This window comes from Hypanus sabinus, chromosome 12 (genome assembly GCF_030144855.1).
Source record: "Hypanus sabinus isolate sHypSab1 chromosome 12, sHypSab1.hap1, whole genome shotgun sequence".
NCBI classification, from domain to species: domain Eukaryota; kingdom Metazoa; phylum Chordata; class Chondrichthyes; order Myliobatiformes; family Dasyatidae; genus Hypanus; species Hypanus sabinus.
In genome coordinates, this window is record NC_082717.1 from 13155646 (window position 1) to 13176334 (window position 20689).

The following is a 20689-nucleotide window of genomic DNA, read 5'->3' on the forward strand; positions in this document are numbered from 1 at the left end:
GAAACATTTACATGAAAAGAAAATATTTATATAATGCAAGGTTGTCATCAATATGTCCGGCAATTGATGGTACAGTCTCCAGGCAGTGCACAGATGCATGCAATCCAGCCTGTCATTACACTGCTCGAGCACAAGAGGGCAGCACCAACAGGAGAGGACAGCCCCTCCCACTGAATGTAGATACCACGCTCCACCGCCTCCAGCGTCTCCTCACCTGGTCTGCTGCAGCAGGCAAGCCCACACCTTGAGGCCTAGTCCTCACTACAACTGAGGCTACACAGCTTCCATGTTGTCTGTCGTGCTGCCAGACAAGGGCAGCAGGCCTGCAGCAGCTTACATTACCACTGTCACTCTCTGACTGAAGCCCTGTGACTAGTGGAGTGCCACAGGACTCATTGTTGTCATCTCTATCAACAATCTGGGTGATAATGTAGTAAGCCAGATCAGCAAAATTAGCTGATGACATGAAAATTGGGTGTAGTGGACAATGAGGAAGGCTATCATGGCTTGCAGAGGGATCTGGACTAGCTTGAAAAATGGCAGATGGAATTTAATGAAGAAAAGTGTGTGGTGTTTCACTTTGGTAGAACCAATCAGAGTAGAACTTACATAGAGAGCAATTGGGAACCAAGGAGTGGGGAGAACAGAGGGACCTGGGAATACAGATTCATAATTCCTTGAAAGTGGCATCACAGGTAGTTAGGGTCATAAAGACAGCATTTGGCACATTTTAAAGTATTGAGTAGAAGAATTGGGATGTTATGTTGAAGTTGTGTACAATGTTGGTGAGGCCTAGTTTGGAGTTCTGCACAGTTCTGGTCACCTGTCTACAGGAAAGATGTCAATAAGATTGAAAAGCGCAGAGGAAATTTACAAGTGTTGCCAGGATTTGAGGATCTGAGTTATAGGGAAAGGCTGAATAGGCTAGGACTTCATTCCCTAGAGTGTAGGAGAATGAGGGGAGATTTGAAAGAGGTATACAAAATTATGAGGGGCATGGATAGGGTAAATGCAAGCAGGCTTTTTCAACTGAGATTGGACAAGGCCAGAACTAGAGGTTATAGGTTAAGGGTGAAAGACGAACTGCTTAAGAAGAACTTCTTCATTCAAGGAGTGGTGAGAGTGTGGAACAAACTGCCAGCAGAAGTGGTGGATTCAGGTTTGATTTCAACATTCAAGAAAAATTTGGATGGGTACATGGTCGAGAGGGTATGGTCCAGGTGCAGGCCAATGGGACTGGACAGACTAGGGCCTGTTTCTGTGCTGTACACTACATTGTGATTGTGGACCATCTGGCTGAGAGTTACCCAGGTAGTGGTTTACGGGGGGGGGGGGGCATTGTGAACTCAGCACCACAGATTAGCCCTTTATCCTACTCCAGGAGACAAGGAACTTAGGCTACGCCTAGACTAGACCGGGCTGCACAGAATGGAGCGAGTGTGCATTCAGCCAGTCTCTCCACTGCCAAAAGTCTGCCAGGTCTCTAACGTTTTTCTCCCACACCCTCCCTCTTAATCCCTTGCCAGCTACTGCCTGCACATTATCCCTTTCAGTGTGGAGGGGGCATCACTCTGCATCTGAGTGTACGATGGGACGACTTGGAGGGAGCTGTACTCTGCGTCTGACCCCGGGACTGTGTGATGGGATGGTGGTGAATGAATGGAGTTTCACTGTGTGTGGTAGGACGGTGCAGAGGAAGCTTCACACTGAGTCTGAGTGTGTGATGGGATGGTGCAGAAGGGGATTCCTTTGTGTCTGATCCCAGGAGTGTGTGAGAACTACTCCCACCTCATCTCCTGACCTTTCCAGACAACGGTGACTGTAGGTTTAGTTGGATTCGCAGACAGAATAACAATTCCAGCATTAAAAATCCAAACATTCCAACTACAGAGCGGTATCTATTTTTACATTTGTGCTGGTCAGGTGGAAACACAGACACAGTGTACGTAACCCTTTCTCAAACACACACACACTCATTGTTCTGACGAAGGGTCTCAGCCCGAAACATTGACTGCTCCTTTCAACGGATGCTGCCCGACCTGCTGAGTTCATCTAGTTTTTTTGTACGTCTTGATTTGACCACAGCGTCTGCGGTGTACTTTGTGTTTACCACTCATTGTTCTTGTCTCCCAGACACCCTCTCTCCTAGGGAGCCTGTGTTTCAGCTGGTATGTCTGACCCAAAATCCCCTCTGCCTCCCCACTCTGCAGAGGTCATTAGCGACTGACATAAGCTGGAGCAGCTTCAGTGAAGAAAATTCTTTGCGTAACCCCCAGCTGTAATAGGGAGACTTTTAAGCTGCGATGATGCAGTGGGCAAATCCTCTCCCTCTCTCCCGGCACCAGGACCAGCAGTGCGAATGAAACAGAACAGCCAATTCTGTGTCAGAAGTTGGGTTTATATAATCTGGAAATTAGATTGATTACAACATTGAAAACCTCACCACACAGTACGAGCTCGTCAGCCTGCACTATCTGTGCTGAACACAATGCCGAATCCTCTCGTGTAGGTTCCTCCATTTCCTGCCTGTCTGAATGTCTCTATTGTTTGGCCCCGCACATCTTGTTTGAACAGACCACTCTCACGTTACATGCATATCCTTCAGTTTTAGACATTCACACATTATGTAACACCCTCCAGCCTATTGACCCCAGCCAGCAAACCCTCTCTGTTCCCTACAGTACCCTGCCTCCGTAATGCCCTGTACCACCTGTACTGCTCATCGTCTCTGTAACCCCCACTGGCCCCTGCACACTTGCCATTCCCCGTTACCCCACTCCAGCCCTTGCACTCCTCCCTGTTTCTGTAAAACTCCCTGGACACTGCACGACTCCTGTCTCTGTAACACCCTTCAGCCCCTGCACCTCTCCCTGTCTCTGTAACCTCCCCCCATCCCTCCGGCACATAGACACTATCCGTCTCTGTTACCCTCTCTGAACCCTCCACATTTCCATTACTGTAAACCCCTCGGCCTCTGCCCCCCCCCCCCCCCCCTCTGTCTCTGTCACCATGAGATATGAGCAGAATTAGGCTTTTCAGGTCTGCTCTACCATTTGTTTATGGCTGGTTTATTATTGCTCTCATCTTCACCCTTCTGTCTCCTCTCCGTAACCTTTTGACACTCTTACCAATCAAGAATCTATAAACCTCCATTTAAAATATCTCCAATATCAGCATATCCTTTCTCAGATATGGGAGCCAAGACTGTTCACAATTCTCCAATGTGGACTGACCAATGCCATATAAAACCTCAGCATTACATCTTTGCTTTTATATTCTAGTCCTCTTGAAATCAATGCTAGCATTGCATTTGCCTTCCTTACCATTGACTTACCTTGCAAGTTAACCTTTAGGGAATCCTTACTGGGACTCCTTTGCATCTCTGATTTCTGAATTTTTCCCCCTTTCTTCTATGCAGAACTCCTTGTTCCCTCATCACTACCTATTCCTCAATCTATCCGCAAACTTGGCCACAAAGTCATCAATTCCGTCATCCAGATCATTGACATGCAACATGAAAAGAAGCAGTCCCAACATCCGACTCCAGCGGAGCATTACCAGCCAACCAGAATTAGGTGATTCACTGCTGAAGGCAGGAATAATATCTGTTTAATCAAATATTAAAGGCTGTTGCATTTGAGTTGAAGTTTAAAGGACCTACTCACAGAATGACATAACTACTTATTCCAAGGCAGTAATCTCAAGCAGGGATGATACTTTTGGCAAATTGAACCAAGAATGCTTGGAACATCATGAAGAAGATCATTTTGCAATGGTCTTGACTGAAGTAATGCAGTAACCTGGGTACAGCAGCCTTTTAAATTGAAGTCAGTGCAGAATGGGAAAGATGGAGATGCAGTGTAATTCCTGGGAATTTGCTCAGGAAAACATTCCAAAGTTTGGATGCTGTAGCTGAAAGGTATCTCTGTGAGATACAACTGTGGTTGGGACTGCACTGTTTAAGAACAATTGTACAAATTCTGTGGCCAGTAGAAATTCTACATCCAATGGAAAGTGACCCAGTTGTGGGGACAACACTGAATCAGTAGAAGATCAGGAAAAGTGAGTTGAATGTGAGAAACTGAGACAGCAGGGGAAAAAGCAATGTGCAGGCTGACATGAGATTGCATCACCCTCAAGCAAAAGTCAGCCAATCGGGCCAATCTTTGACCGCGGAGTCACCATTTGGAGCTTCTCTTGCTGGAGCATTGGGGAGTTTCAGCCTTTCTGTGGAGCTGTTCAACCAGGGGCAGGAACATTGTTACTGAGGAGTCTCATATCTAGTTTGTGGAAGCTCATTCACTTCCATAATTTTAAGATAAAGGTAATTTTAACTATTTGTCAATGTGGAGCAGAGAGCAAGATTATAAATCTGGCAGAGGCAAAGGATTTGGGAATGGTGAAGTTGGAACACCGTAGGAGAAGTGTTGAGGAGGGAGGGGTTTGGGACAGGTGACAGGAGTGTGTGGTGGAGTGGCGGGGCTACAGACACACCCAGTCCTGATTCACCAGGCAAGGTCACTTGATTCCAGAGATGGTTTATTGAACATTACAGAATGTCTTTTTGGTGTCTTCTGCTCCCTTCCCTCTCCCTTTCCCCAAACATGATTCAACTCTCCCTGTCCCCTTCCCACTTGACATCCACACAGAGACCCATGTCAGAATCAGGTTTATCATTCATGGATTGTGTGAAGATTCTATAATTTCAATAAGTACTATTTCTAAAATATAGCGCAAAAAGCATTGCAAACGAGAGTTTTGGAGCCTCCTACAAAGAGGGGTGTAAAAGTCTCATAGCTTAGCACATGAATTTTTAAGAGAATGTAGGGATATCCCTTCTGCCCTCTCACCACCACTTTCACATCCCAGATACCCCTCTCCCTGCCCCTTCTCACTCCACATCAGAGACTTAGTTCAAGCTTCCTATTACCCCACCAGCCCATCCTTCAGCTGTTCCCCCTTCACCACTCCACACCAACTACCTCCCTCCCTTACACACTCCATCCCAACACATGGTTCTCTCTCCCCTGTAACATCAAGTGTGCCTCAGCCTCCACAGACACTGCTCACACCACCAAGTCCCTCCATTGGGGACACAAGAGATGTGGATGCTAAAACCTGGAACATGCAGGTTGTCATAAGTCAGGTGTTGACTCAGGACCCAGCTGTAGGACACAGACACTGGAGTCCCAGAAACAGGACAAGACAGAACTGGAACCCAAGGACAGGACAGGATGCAGTCTAGGCAGGGGAAGCAGGACCAAGACAAGGGACTGGGAACAAGGAGCCTGGGGTGGACTCCAAGCCCAAGACTGGACAAGGACCCAGAACCTGTATCTTGCCTCAGGCAAGGATGTGACAAGGCTTAGCTAGGGACTTGGGGTCTGCAGCCTTGGGGCACTTGAAGGCTGGAACTAGGGACAAACTAGGAAATGCACATCAATCAACATGGAGCCAGGACTTACCCTCCAACAAGCTGGGACTCATCTTAACAGGACACTGATATGAGACAAGACAGTATACAGACATAAAGCCAGGACTTATCCACCAACAAGCAAGGACTCATCTATAACTCCACACCAAAGTGGGGCAGGACCATCCATCAGGTAACAGCAAAATGGCCTGACCTACCCCAGAGGGGCAAGGAGAGGAAGAGACAAACACCAAGGAACAGACAGTTCCACCTCTGCATCAGGGTAGCTTCAAGCAGCCATTACAGCCAGCAACCAGATCCCTACCTCACTCAGAGAGGCTGACAGCCACCCAGCTGGCTCAGGAAACAGCTGAATCCAAACCACAATGACAGATCCAACTACTACCAGCAAGGCTCCCAGAAGCCATGGTTCTCCAACAAGGATGGCCAGAGTCCATTCCAGCCTTCCACCAGCCATCTGTACCATGAGTATCTTGACCAGACAACTCCCAACCACACACAATGCCACTTATATTCCCAGTTCCATATGAGCCTCAGGTGTTCCTAGTTAAGTCTGACCGCAGCAAGGGACCGCCGGAGAACCCGGAGTCCAGGGTCCGCAGACCAGTCCACAGACTTTGGACTGAACCACAACACAGGTTCTGTGTCTCCTGATGAAGGGTTTCGGCCCAAAACGTCGTTATTACCTCCTCCCATAGATTCTGTCTGGCCTGCTGAGTTCTGCCAGCATTTTGTGTTTTTTACACAGGTTCTGTAACTGTTCTCTGACCAGCAGGTGCGTAGGAGCTGGAGGGGGTTACAGTCACATCCGTCCCATTCTCTGAAACCTCCTCTGGCCTCTCACCCTCCCTCCACAACCATTTTCCTGTCTCTATAACCCCCTTATAACCCACGGCCCACCGGTCCAGACCTACCTCCATGAGACCTACCAGCAATTACATACCACCTGATCTCTGTAACCCCCTCCATCCCCTAATTTGTCCCTGTCTCTGTAAACCCCTCCATCCCCTACACCCATCCCTGTCTCTGTAAACCCCTCCATCCCCTACACCCATCCCTGTCTCTGTAAACCATCCCCTACACCCATCCCTGTCTCTGTAACCCCTCCATCGCCTACACCCCACCCTGTCTCTGTAACTCCTCCATCCCCTACACCCCACCCTGTCTCTGTAAACCCCTCCATCCCCTATACCCCTCCCTGTCTCTGTAACCCCTCCATCCCCTACACCCCTCCCTGTCTCTGTAACCCCTCCATCCCCTACACCCATCCCTGTCTCTGTAACCCCTCCGTCCCCTACACCCCTCCCTGTCTCTGTAACCCCTCCAGCCCCTATATGCCTCCCCATCTTTCTAACCCCCTCCACCCCTCCCTATTGCTATAACCTCTCACCCCACCCTGTCTGAGTGTTGCTCCAGATTCCAGTATCCATATCTCTTGAACCACTGGAAGGACTCAGTGGTTTGAGCGGTGTCTCCGGAGGCAGAGGGACACTCGACATTACAGGGTTGAGAACCCTGTGTTGGGACAAGAGTGCAGGGGAGGGAGGTAGTCTGTGTGAGGAGGTGAGGGTGGAACAGCTGAGGAAGGGGCTGGTGGGGTGATCGGAGGATCGAACCCAGTCTCTGGAGTGGAGTGAGAATGGGAAGGGGGCAAGGAGTGGAGAATATGGGATGTGAATGTGGGGAAGGGGGGATGCAGAGGGATAACCCTCCATTCTCTGCACATTCATGTACCGATCTGAGACTTTTAAACACTCTATCGAATCTGCCTCCAACAACAGCCCAGCAGCACGTTCCAGGTTCCCAGCGCCCTCTGTGTAAAGTTCCAATGTCCACATACGGCTCCTGCAACTCGATGTTCCTCACCACCTCTGGGCTCTGGAGAGAGGACTGGAATATAGATGTCCCTTGTCGATGTTACTTCAGTGATTTGCGAGATCTGGGTCCAGACGTGCAGCAGAGTCCGGCTCGTAGTGAGATTGAGTACAGGGTCTGTTCCTGAGAGGGAGGGAAAAGGGTGAGTGGGTAGGGTAGACATAGCTAGCATCCTGGTATTTCTGTGCACATGCAGTCATCTTCTCCCACTGTGTCTGCATGGGGCTACCTTTGTGTGTCTGCCCCTGGGATACAGAGAGGGGAACTGTGCACTTAGCTCCTGGTGTGGGTGTGACTCAGGGAAATGGAGATCGGATCCAGACACTGTTTTTAGAAGGAAAGATTTGGGGGTGGTCTGAAATTGCCCCTTAGTTATACAAAGAAAGATAAGAAAATACGGGAAATGTATTAATGCACAATTAGGCAATCATGCAGTAAAGGCAGCCTGCACGTGCTCATCCAAGTCATTTATAAAAACCACGAAGAGCAAGGGTCCCAGAATGGATCCCTGCAGAACACCACTAGTCACCAAGCTCCAGGTTAAATATATTCCATCTACAACCATCCTCTGTCTTCTGTGGGCAAAATCCTTGCAGCCAAGTTTCCATGGATCTCATGCCTCCTGACTTTATGGATGAGCCTGCCATCGGGAACTGCCTCACAAAATTCAATATTTCAATACCAGATCCACTGCTCTACTTTCTTAAATTTGTTTTGTCACCTCCTTGAAATACTTAATTCGGCCCACGAATCAGCACCTACCCCTCACACAGTCATGCTGACTATCCCTAATAAGACAATCATTTTCCAAATGCCTCTAAATCAATGGTTCCCAACCTTTTTTTGGCCATGCCCCACCTAATCACCTCTAAAATCCTGATGCCCTCTGTGGTGATATATAATTCTTATTATTCAAAAAGTGAACTCCTATTCACCTGGAGGAAGCCTAAAAGACCATTAACTTGGTTTAAACAAGCTTCCAAAGAACATGACATTCATGAAAGAGAAAAATAAAAGAACCAAAGGACTGTTAAAGTTCTGAGGAAGAAATAACTAAGAAATTGTAAAAAAAGAACATTAAGTGATATTAAAATAATAATAATAAATAAATAAAACAATGCCGATTCGTTTCTACAGCATACAAAGACAGATACACCGTTTAAAAGAGATGACGCAATGTACACACCTTCACACCACCAAGAACCGAAAGCTACTGCAAAAAGCAGCATTGGCGCGACCTCGTACGAGTTTCTTACGCGTTTGGACTTGTTCATTCGTTCCTTCCTACATCAGTCAATTCATTAATTTAATTATGAAAGCCATTTGATGGTTGTAATGATGGTGATACACTATATATACAGTACATACGCAATTACACATGTACATACACACAAGTATTTTATGTACGCATACTGTATATACACATATGTATTAACTCGCACACACACTCATACTCACACAGACTTACTAGAAAAAATTCACTGTTAATAACTCATTCTCCAATTGCCCCCCTTAAAAATCAAATTACTCCCCTGTGGGGCGTACGCCCCACGTTGGGAACCACTGCTCTAAATCCTGTCTGTTTCCATTACCTTGCCTACCACTGATGTAAGACTCACTGGTTCCCAGACTCACTGGTTCACTGGTTTTCAATAATTCCCAGCATTGTTTCTATTACTTTTCTTGAACAATGGAACAACATTTGCCATCTTCCACTCCTCTGATACTGCTCTTGTGGACAAGGAGGATGCAAGCATCATCAGTGACCCAGCAATCTCTTCCTTCACATTGTGTATAAGCTGGGAACTTATCTATCCTAATGCTTTTCAGATGCTCCAACATTATCTCTTTCTTAGCTTCAACATGCTCCACCACATTAGCCTGTTCTACTCTGACCTCACACTGGTCAACACAGAAGCAAAGTGTTCATTAAAGTCCTCCCTGACTTCATCCACCTCAAGGCTCATTTGCGTCTTCATCCCTGAGCAGTCCTATCCTCACTCTAGTCATTCTCCAGTTCGCTTATGTTTAGAACATCTTGGAGTTTTCCTTAATCCTAATTGCCAAGGCCTTCTCATGTTCCTTTCTAGCTCTCATAAGACCCTCTCTTAACTCCTTCATGACCACCCAATCATTCTCAAGAGCGCTGCCTGATTTTTGCTTCCTATTCTTAAGCATGCTTCCTTCTTCCTCTTTCCTAAATGTCCCACCTCTCCTGTCAATCATGGTTCCTACCATCCTTTCCCTACCTCAATGGGACAAGTGTATCCATAATTCCATGCAAGTGTTCCCAGAAAAACTTCCACATTTCTACTGTGCATTTTTCTGAGAACATCAGTTCACAATTTACACTCACAAATTCCTGCTTAATACCATCGTAATTATCACTCTCCCAATTAAATAATTACCCCAATTGTCTGCTCCTGTTCTTGTCCAACAGCTATGTTAAGGGTCAGGGAGTTGTGGTCACTGTCTCTGAAATGCTCACCCACTAAAAAGTACATCACCTGACCAAGTTCATTACTATAGAACTGTGCAAAAATCTTTGACACAGATATATATACGTAGCTGGGGTGCCTCCAATTTTTGCACAGTTCTGTATTTGTCAACATGGTGCAGAGAGCGAGTTCGTAAATCTGGCGGGAGCAAAAGATGTTGGGAAGGAGTGCCACGGGTGGTGTGACCAGTGGCAGAGAAGGAATGCCAGGACTGGAGGTGGTACAGGTGCATACGTACCCAACCCTAAGACACCAGGCAGGATAATTTGATTCCGAACAACTGATTTATTGATCATTACAAAATGTTTGGTGTTTCCTGCTCCTTTCCCTATCCCCGCCACTTTTCTCAACCATCCAAAAGACCCATATCAGAATCAGGTTTAACATCACTCACATTTGTCATGAAATTTGAATTTTTTTATTGTGACAGCAGTACAGTGCAATACATAAAATTACTACAGTACTGTGCAAAAGACTTAGGCACCCTTGCTATATATATGTGCCTGAGACTTTTATACAGTACTATAGCTCTAGATCGAATATGGCCTTTCATCTATTTGACCCTTTCACATACTCTGTGAGGAATCCTTTCTGGACACATCTAACAAATTGTATCCCACCTAAACTTTTCACAATTAGGAGTGAATATCATTGTTAGGGAAGTAAAAGTCATCTAGGACAACTAAACTGTTATTTTTGCATCTTTCTAAGTTCTGCCTGCTTATCTGACAAACACCAAGATGGTTCAAGAGACAGGAGAATAGATCAGCAGAGGTCTGATGACTGTCGAAAAGTGCAGCTTGCCTGGCAAGTTGAAGTTGTGGTGCTTGCAGTACGGACTGATGCCACGGATAATGTGGCCACTAACTGTCTATGTAGTGACAATGTCCCATGTTGAGGCAATGGAACAGAAAATCAACAAGTATATGAAGAAGTGGCTTGGAGTACCGAGCAGCCTCACTAATATTGCAATCCACAGTAGCCAGACAAAGCTTACCATCCCAGTGCAATCTCTTGTTGACGAGGTCAAGGGAACCAAGGTAGGATCATTCTTGATGCTTCGAGACTCAAAAGACCCTGTCATCAAGAACATCCAGCCGGATGTGAGATCAGGCAGGAAGTGGTCAGCCCGGGCAGCAGTCAATGAGGCAGAGTCTAGATTGAAGCACAAGGAGATGGTTGGGGCTACCCAGCTAGGCCGCCAGGACTTGGATGGACAACCCACAAGTGGTGCTCATCTTCTACAGGTAAGGAGCATCGTGAGCTTGTAACGCATGAAATACTAGAGGTAGAAGAGGAGAAGAGGTTAGCTAAAGCAGCTGGCCTGACCAAACAAGGGGCTTGGACCTGGTGGGAAAGTGTTGAACAACGACATCTATCTTGGAATGTCCTGTGGCAGATGGAACCACTCCGCATTTCTTTTCTATATAGAGCAGTGTATGACCTGCTCCCAACACCTGCCAACCTCAGCACCTGGTATGAAGATAAGACCGACAGGTGTACTGCTTGTGGTGAGAAGGGAACACTTCAGCATATTTTGAGAGCATGCAGAGTCAATCTTTCCAGCGGCATGTACACTTAGAGACATAACAACGTTCTCAAAGTGGTAACAGAAGTGGTTGAGCAGAGAGTACTACAGCACAGAACATCGTATATTATTTGTGAAAGAAAGCTCTAAGTTAAGGGTGTACAGCGCAGGCCCACGATCAAGCATACTTTCTTCAGCCAATGATTGGTGTGTCAAGGCTGACCTGGATGGGAAAGGCAGTTTCCCGGAGCAAATAGTTTTCACCACATTGCGTCCAGATATAATAGTCTGGTCTGACACCAGTAGAGAAGTGGTTATTGGTGAACTCACAGTCCCCTGGGAAGACAACATCGATGAAGCCCATGAGCGCGTTAACCAAGTATGCAGAATTAAGATCAGAGTGCGGAGACAGAGGGTGGAAGGTCTCATGCTGTCCATTCGAAGCAGATTGCCGTGGCTTTATTGTGTTCACTTTCCATAAGTGGCTGTGTGGCCTTGGCTTTACCAGAAGAGAGATCAAGTCAACCAGCAGGGCTGTAGCTGAGGCAGCAGAGGCAGGATCATCATGGGTGTGGACTAAGTACGTCCAGAGGGGCAGATAGTCGGACAGTGTATCCATCTTTTGTAAACTCTTCAGTAGCTGCATAGATACCTGAAGAGTAGACTATCTGTTGGATGGAAGTGACCAACAACTCGGATAGAGGCAGATGCCAAGGTTTTAAGCTCATCAGTGGGAGGTGGTGCTTTAGCACTGCTGGCTCATCACCTCGAGGGAGTCTTGATCATAAGCGGGCCGAAACTCCTGAAGACAGGTGACAGATCAACTGATGATCCCACTGATGATAGCACAGGACAGTTAACATCTTAGTCCATGTGTATCTTCAATTCTAATATATGTGTGTGTGTGTCTATTAAATAGTTCAGTTAAAATAAGTAGTGCAAAAGAGCAGAAATGAAAAAAGTACTGAGGTAGTGTTCATGGTTTCAATGTCTATTTAAAAATTGGATGACTGAGGGGAAGAAGCTGTTCCTGAATTGCTGAGTATGTGCCTTCAGGCTTCTGTACCTCCTTTCCAATGGTAACAATGTGAACAGTGCATGTCGTGATTGGTGGGGATCCTTAATGATGGACACAGACTCCCTATCTACCGCTCCTTGAAGGAGTATTCAAGGTGAAGCAGATTAACTTAGTGTCTGTATCAGTGCACAGGACTATGATGATATGGACATTAAACACGGTTGTGAGGGGGACAGGAATGACAGCTCAATGTTCCAAATAGCAATGTTTCAGATGCAATAGAAAGGGAGGTAAAGAGGTGGATATTTGCATTACTCGCTAGGAAGGATAACTCAGCTGCACTCAGACAGGACACAGTGGAGATTGAGTTAATATGAGTAAAACTCAAAATGGGATAAGTGCATTCACTCCAATGAGATTGTACTGTGGACCTCCCAGTAACTACTGGGAAGGAGGGGAACTGACATGTAGCTAGGTTATGGAAAGATCTAAAAGTAAATGGGTTGTTGTAGCTGGTGATTTTTAACACCCTCAATATTGATGGGGACTTCCTTAGTTTAAGAAGTTCAGATGGGGAAAAGTTTGTTGGGTACATCCAAGAGGGTTTCTTGAAACAGTAAGTGGATAGTCCAATGATAGTCCAGTACCAGAGGGCATGGATTGAGAAATCCAGTACCAGAGGGCATGGATTGAGAATAAGAGGTCAGTTATTTAAAACAGAGTTGAGGAAGAACTTCTTCTCCCAGAGAGTTGTGGAGGTGTGGAATGCACTGCCTCAGAAGACGGTGGAGGCCAATTCTCTGGATGCTTTCAAGAAGGAGCTAGATAGATATCTGATGGATAGGGGAATCAAGGGATATGGGGACAAGGCAGGGACTGGGTATTGATAGTGAATGATCAGCCATGATCTCAGAATGGCGGTGCAGACTCGAGGGGCTGAATGGTCTACTTCTGCACCTATTGTCTATTGATATGAGGGAATATACTGGAGACTGTACAGGGAAATGAGCCTGGCCAGGGAACTGAGGTTTCAGTGGGGGAGCACGTTGGAAACAGTGATCACAACCTTCTAAAAGTTTGCAATAGTTTGGATTGGTGAGGGGAAGTATTGTATTACAGGAGTGCTAATTACAACATTTTAGGCAAGAAATGGGCAGAGTGAATTGGGAAGAATTGTTATTGGGGAAGTCCACATGTGGGATGTGGGAGTCATTTAAAAGCCAGCTGACATGGGTTCAGGACAGGAGGAAGAACAAGGATGGTCGGGTAAAGCAACAGGTGATGAGAAAGGTAGTGAATTTGGTCAAAATGGCAGAGTACACCAGTAAGGTTTAGGAAAGTCCTTGCAGGAATGTAAAGAAAATAAAGTAGGAGGTCCAGAAGGGGAAAACCACAAGGAAGGGATTAAAAGGGAGGGCAAAAAGGAGCATGAAATGAGAAGCCCAAGGCATTTTTACGTTCATTAAAAACAAGAGGGAGGAACATTCAAGGATAAAGGAGGGAGTTTATGCTTGGAGAGTAAGAATGTCGGTGAAATATCAAACGAGTTATTTGCACTAAGGAGAAGGATGTGGAATACAGTGAGATCAGGCATTTTGAGATCAAGAATGAGATGTTGTTGTGACTCTTGAGGATCACTAAGGGGGTTGCAGTGATAATATTGGAATATAAAGTTGCATTGTTTGCTGTGTAACCAAAACTATGTAGTCAGCTTTGTATTTGCTATTTGCTATGGATGTATCCAATTTAGTAGGAGAATGAAATCTCTGTATTGTCTCTATGCTATTGAACACATCAATGCCTTGAGAATGTAGCTAACTTATACTTACTATGTATCCGTATCGGTGTGCTACACGCAGCGTTGAAATAACGACACGGAGTCGGTAAACTGCAGTTAAAAAAGATATTATTCGAACTGCGGCCTCGCTTTAAAGCCTCCCTGATCCCGCCCTCCCCGGGCGCGGATGCTGTAGGGGACGCGTATTCACAGTCCCGTCCCGGGCGAGGATGCTGTAGGGGGCGCGTATTCACAGTCCCGTCCCGGGCGAGGATGCTGTAGGGGGCACGTATTCACAGTCCCGTCCCGGGCGAGGATGCTGTAGGGGGCACGTATTCACAGTCCCGTCCCGGGCGAGGATGCTGTAGGGGGCACGTATTCACAGTCCCGCGCGGGCTTTTCCCCTTGTTGGTGAAGCAGACTTGACGCCCTTTTGGGACTGTGCCGGCGCGCTGGCTATTTGTGAGCCGGTTCGAGTGCGCTAGCAAGTGGGTCGCCACATATCCAATTTATCAGCCAGAATGAAATCTCTGTATCGTCTCTGTACTATTGAACACATCAGTAACTTAAGAATGCAGCCAAATAAGAAGATAATGGTGTGTTAATGAGAGGCTAGCTAAGAGATAACTGTGGCCAGGGGGTGAGGTAACATGTGGCCCAAAAAGTAGATTAGAACATGATTAAGTTAATGGGTAGAAACAATAGTGGGAAGTCGGGAGCTGATGTACTTGTGATACGCAACGGTAGACCGATTGGATATGCTAATGCAACTAAACCAGGAGATTGCTATAAAAAATCCTATGTACAAGGATGGTGGTGGGGGGGGGGGGGGCAATCAGCGACTAGCTCAATGACTGTCTCAGCTTTGATTTGCAAATTAAAGGTTAACCCTTCTTGAAGAATCTTCTGCATCTCCTGGTCGTTTGTGGGGCACGAAAAACCACAACAATAACAATGCCATAAGATGCTGATGTAATCTCTGCTTACTTAAAATATGTCATGAGATGTAACTGAGGAAGAATTATTTTGGTCTGTGTTTTTATTCTTTCACTTAGATTGTTTGCTGTTTCCTTGGATAATGTGGTGTCATGATATTTTGGTAATCTTGTGAATTTTTCTATACCGCTTTTTCCAGCTGTGCGACAGTTAATCATGTCACCTTGCTGGCGTGGATGAGCTTGAAGACCTGGAATTGACCTGGAGTTTCACTTCGCTGGGTGAGCACTATTATCGCGTGAATGAAATCACGGGAGAGAGAGTTACTGGTTGATACAAAGCAGCTTCTTTAATCGACCACACGAGGTTCAGCAAGCACCTCACGGACAGAGACGCTTTCGGTGGAAAGGTCTGCTAGCCTAATGTGGGCTCGATATTTATTTGCTAAACACAAAGGACAATTCATATTTACAAGTATAGACAATGCTTTCTTTTGAAGCTTTCACACCTTTTGATTAAATCCGCTCCACTGGCGCCAGCAGCATTCGGGATGGTATTGTTCCAAACTGAATCCACAATACATTTATTTGGTATTTTACATGCTTAACATAAAGGACTATTTATATTTACAAAGTACAGATAAGTCTGTCTTTGAAACTACCCCCGGGCACCAGCAGCGTATTCCAGTATTCACAGCTGTTAGGAAGTGCATCGTGAAACAGAAGACTAGTGGCCGAAACCCATTTGCTAAGTGTGAATGACCTAAGCCCAAAACTCACTCTAACAAGCACGTCTCAGCGGCTCTGAAACAGAATTCCTCTGGAAACCTGGGTCCTTGTCCCACACGTTTGCTCTGCCGCTCTCACCGATCGTCACGCAAAGCGATTTTCAGTGAGGTTCTGCTTCTCCGATGTATAACTTTAAAATAGTTAACACATTGCTAAATCTATCTTTTTTTTGTGGAAACTAGAATGTGCAGTTTGCCTAGAATCACGGATATATTAATTAATCATAAAAGTTAAACAAGAGCAGTTTGAAACTGATATAAATTTGAAAGAATTGCTAGCTGTCGAAAAGCAAAAATGCATTATTATTTGGCACAGTTATTCTTCGCAATTTCGTTCTGTAGAAATTTTATTTTCCAGCTGCTGAATGAGATGTTGCAGAGTGAGGAAATCATTAAAGGATGGTGGGAGCAGACACTTGAAACTCTGTGGGACTCAGCCTAACTCAGTGCCGATGGATGAGTGTGTATATATATTTGGGATTATCTGTGCAGCTGACACCTCTGCCTGGGCTGACCCCTAAAGATTTGACTTGTTCTATGGTTGTATTGATCCTTATAAAATGATTGGCATTTCTGGGTGAATCTTCAGGATAACAATTTAGTTTCTGGAGCTGAATCTCATCCAGTACAGTCAACGTCTGTGTAGTGCCCTATCCATTTTGCCTATGGATGCAAGAGTTCAGTATTTTTGACAAGTTCCTTGGTGCTGTAACCCTTTGATTTGAGTGTAAAAATTGTATGTTCAGCCCCGGTTTTGCTAGTAATCTCAACTATTAATAAATATAACTGAAGTTTCAATAGATAGTGGCTTTGGTGGGGAAAGGCACAGGTGGATAGATTGCTTTCTTTCTTGTTGCACAGCTAGACTAGTAAGAATGTTAGGCAGGATGGTGAAATGCTCCTCTTGGAGGATGTGGGAAGTCAGGGAGACCTCCAATGTCCCTGATGACTACATCAGCAAAAATGCATCCACACTCACACTGTACCAGAGACTGACAGGTACAGAATGAGCCCCATGCTCTCACACTACAGCAATAATCTATCAACCCCCACCTTGAACATACATAAAGACTTGGCTTCCACAGCTGCCTGTGGCAATGTATTCGACAAGCTCACCACTCTCCGGCCAAACTATTCCTCATCTCTGTTCTAGATATAACTAAATAGAATTCTGAGACTGTGTCCTCTGGTCCTTGACTCCCCCTCCCCATAGGAAACATCCCTACCACATCCACTCTATCTTAGCCCTTCCAGATCGGATAGGATTTAATGAGATTTTTCCCCACTTAATTCTTCTAAATTCTAATCAGTGAAGGCCCAGAGTCAATAATCACTCCTCATACCTTAAGTCTTTCAATCCTGGAATAATTTTTGTCAACCTCCAATGTCAAACAATCCTTTCTAAAATAAGGGTCCCAAAGTTGCTCACAACACTCAAATTAGGCCTCACCAGTGCCTTATAAAGCCTCGATATTCATCTTTGCTTTTATATTCTAGTTCTCGCAAATTGAATGCTAACATTGCATTTGTCTTCTTCACCACTGACTCAACAGGCAAATTAACCTTTAGGGAATCCTGAACAAGAGTTCCCAACTCCCTTTGTACCTCCGATTGTTGAATTTTCTCCCCATTTATAAAATAGTCTATACTTTTATTCCTTCTCCCAAAATGCTTGGCCATACACTTCCTGTCACCGTATTCCATCTACCACTTCTTTGCTCATTCTCCTAATCTGTCTAAGCTCTTCTGTAGCTTCCCTGCTGCCTCAAGAATCCTGATGAAGGGTTTAGGTTTCGGCCCGAAACGTCGGCTACCTCCCATGGAACACACACAAAATGCTGGTGTTGTTTGAATTTCCAGCATCTGCAGATTTCCTCGTGTTACTTCCCATGGATACTGCCTGGCCTCCTTAGAAATTCCAACATTTATGGTCGACCAGAGTTATGGTCGAAATGACAATAAAAGTGGCTTGACTTGAACATTTGGTGTGTGCTACTGGACAGTGAAAGCTGCTTCTGGTGGAGCGGGCAATTGTGATTTGTTCCCCCTGATAGCCAATCAAATGATTAATCGGTATAAATCTGAATGGCGATTCGTTTCCACAAGAAACCAATAGAAATGGTCAAGTTCCCCATCCCTTATTAGCATACCGATGTGACTGCTGTTATTTAATCCGCAGTCCGAGCGGGTTTTTCTTCTCTCAGTGTTTAAAACCCGACTGAAGAAATGCCCGAGGCGCAGAAATCCGCTCCCAAGAAGGGCGCCAAGAAAGCTTTGCCCAAACCATCGGGCAAGTCCGGCAAGAAACGCAGGAGGGTGAGGAAGGAGAGTTACTCCATCTACATCTACAAAGTGATTGTCAGAAACACACTGAGTCTCAGCAATTTGCAGAACGGTAAACTTTATTTTTCGAGTCTGCAGAGTCGGACCCAACCAGCTCCTGCTAGATTGAGTGCCGAATTACACTTTGCACAGTTTTTTCATACCCTAGTTGTTTACGACTTTGTGAGTTGCACCCATGTGAGGTACAGACATTCTTCCTTAATCTCATTACAAATTACAAATGTGACTACCCTTTGGCCCACTTATCAGCCTCAGCGCATTAACACCGTTATTGTTCAATCGTTAAGCATGTCTTCCCGTTACCTGTATCGCTTCTTTAATCAGCAAGCTATTGTTTCATCCTGATTTTGCAAATTGGTTTATACGTTGCCCTGCAAGTTGCTTTGCACGTTCTTTCTGTGTCAGCACATTCTAAATGGACTCCTTAAGAATCATTTCTCTCAATCCACCCTTTTTCTTTTTAGAATGTGCTATCAGTTGGGCTTTTGCCACGGGTTTACATAGGCTTCTTCCTCTAGCTCTATTTCCCTTTGTAGGAGTACCTGAACAGGATCAGCCGGGGCCCCTGGTTGCATGACTTGTCTTGCCACCCGAGCTACTAGCTCCCGCAAGCAGGGGATCAGACATGGTAGCAGAAGGAGAACCATCAATCCCCCTCCTATAACCCCTAAAGCGGTTCGCCACCAGCCTCCTGTCAACCATCGGTCCAGCCAGTCCCAATACCCCAGTGGCTTCCAGGTCTGTACGGGCACGTGGGCCAGTTTCCTTATTTTATCTGATATTTTTTGAACCACCTTTCCGTTGTCATCTATCTTTAAGCAGCAGTTGGTTAGATTAAACTTTCCACATACTCCTCCTTTTTGTTGTAGTCATAACATTTCTCGTTTACATGCGAGTGTGATACAAAGGACCCTGGAAAAACCGTCATGCCCACCCTTACCGTCGTCCTGCACTTATCACATCCCCCTTCAGCGCTTCTCAACAATAGCAGTATATACATTACAGTCCCAAAGTTCATTCTGTCCGTCTTTTGAGCTTTAGCACCATCGGGTCTTCTCCCTGGACGCAAGTCCATTCTGCACCTTCTTCGGGCTTTACGGGTCCCTTGATTCTCGCGGCGTGGGTCCACCCTTTTTCTTTTGTCCTTACTGCGGCTTCGGTGGTCAGTAGCACCTGGAATGGGCCTTCCCACTGCGGCTGTAACTTCTCTGGCTTCCAAGTCTTAATCAGGACCCAGTCACCGGGCTGAGTTCGGTGGAGTGCGAAGTCCAGAGGTGGGGTTTGTGCGAGTAACCCCTTCCTGCGCAATTCTGCAAAAGAACGAGACAGTGCCTGTAAATAGTCCCTTACAAAGACATCTCCCCCTTGCAGGGAAGGATAGCCCTCCACCTTGTTCCAATATGGAAGGCCAAACAACATTTCATAAGGGGATACTCCTATATCTTTTCGAGGAGCCGTCGAAATATAGTTCCTCGCCTTCAATTAGGGGAACTTCTTGTAGATCTTCCCTACTTTTTGTCTGAAGGTCTGTTAGCTCCACGCAGTTATGCTCGGTTTCCTCCCCTGTTGATTCCCCGTATAAGAACTGTGCCGGGTTACAACTATTGTTCTTTTCAAAGCTTAAATCATCCCCGACCATCAGAATGGTTTCGTATTTCAGTATGCGAGAGTCCGTCAACCACCGCTGAGCTTTTTGGGCTAAGAGGGTGCTAACGGAGTGCGGGGTATACACCGTCATTCTTCCCCCAAAGGTTAATTTCCGTGCTTCTTCTACTAGTACGGCTGCTGCCGCTACGGCTTGTATGCACGTCGGCCATCCCCGGGATACCGGGTCTAACATTTTTGATAAAAAGGCCACAGGTTGCCGCTTTCCTCCTTTTTCTTGGGTTAGTACTCCTAACGCAGTTCCTTCATTGTTTGTTGCATACAGCTGAAAGGGCTTTTCCAGTGCTGGCAGTGTTAATACCGGGGCCCGAATTAGTTGCCCTTTTATTTTCCTGAACTTCTGTTCTTCTTCTTCGGTCCAGCTGATTATTCCCCGGTCTTCCTTTGCCAATTTGTCGTACATAAACTTCACCAGGGGGGTATAATTCTCTATCCAAATCCGGCAATAGCCCACTAAGCCCAGAAATTGTCTTATTTCCTTCTTTGTCCTGGGAAGCGGTATTTTAGTTATTCCCGCTATTCTTTCTGGGGTTATTTGGCGGTGCCCTTTACTGACTCTGTGTCCGAGATATGTTATTTCCTTCTCGACAAATTGCAGTTTCTTCTTGGACACCCGCAATCCTTTTTCTCCTAGGTAATTCAGGAGTCTTATAGTATCGTCTCGCACTACCTCCTCTGCTGGTCCCGATAGTAGTAGGTCATCGACATACTGTAATAGTTGGTTCTTTTCGGTACAATGGAATCCAGCCAATACTTGCTCCAGTACCTGTTCGAATAGGTTTGGGGACTCCGTGAACCCTTGGGGCAAGACGGTCCACCGGAGTTGCT

At 45.8% G+C, this 20689-nt stretch overlaps 1 protein-coding gene across 3 annotated transcripts in view; it reads right to left on the bottom strand.

Moving 5' to 3' along the window:
- Positions 1 to 20689, bottom strand: part of LOC132402641 (histone H2B 1/2-like) — a 164152-nt gene that overhangs the window by 20577 nt on the left and 122886 nt on the right. Inside the window, exon 5 of one of the 3 annotated variants that reach the window (XR_009515025.1) lies at positions 15168 to 19506. The exons of the other annotated variants lie outside the window; for them this stretch is intronic. The gene's annotated coding sequence lies outside the window, so the exon portion shown is untranslated. Of the gene's footprint in view, positions 1 to 15167; positions 19507 to 20689 lie in introns of those variants that run through there. 3 annotated transcript variants of the gene reach the window in all.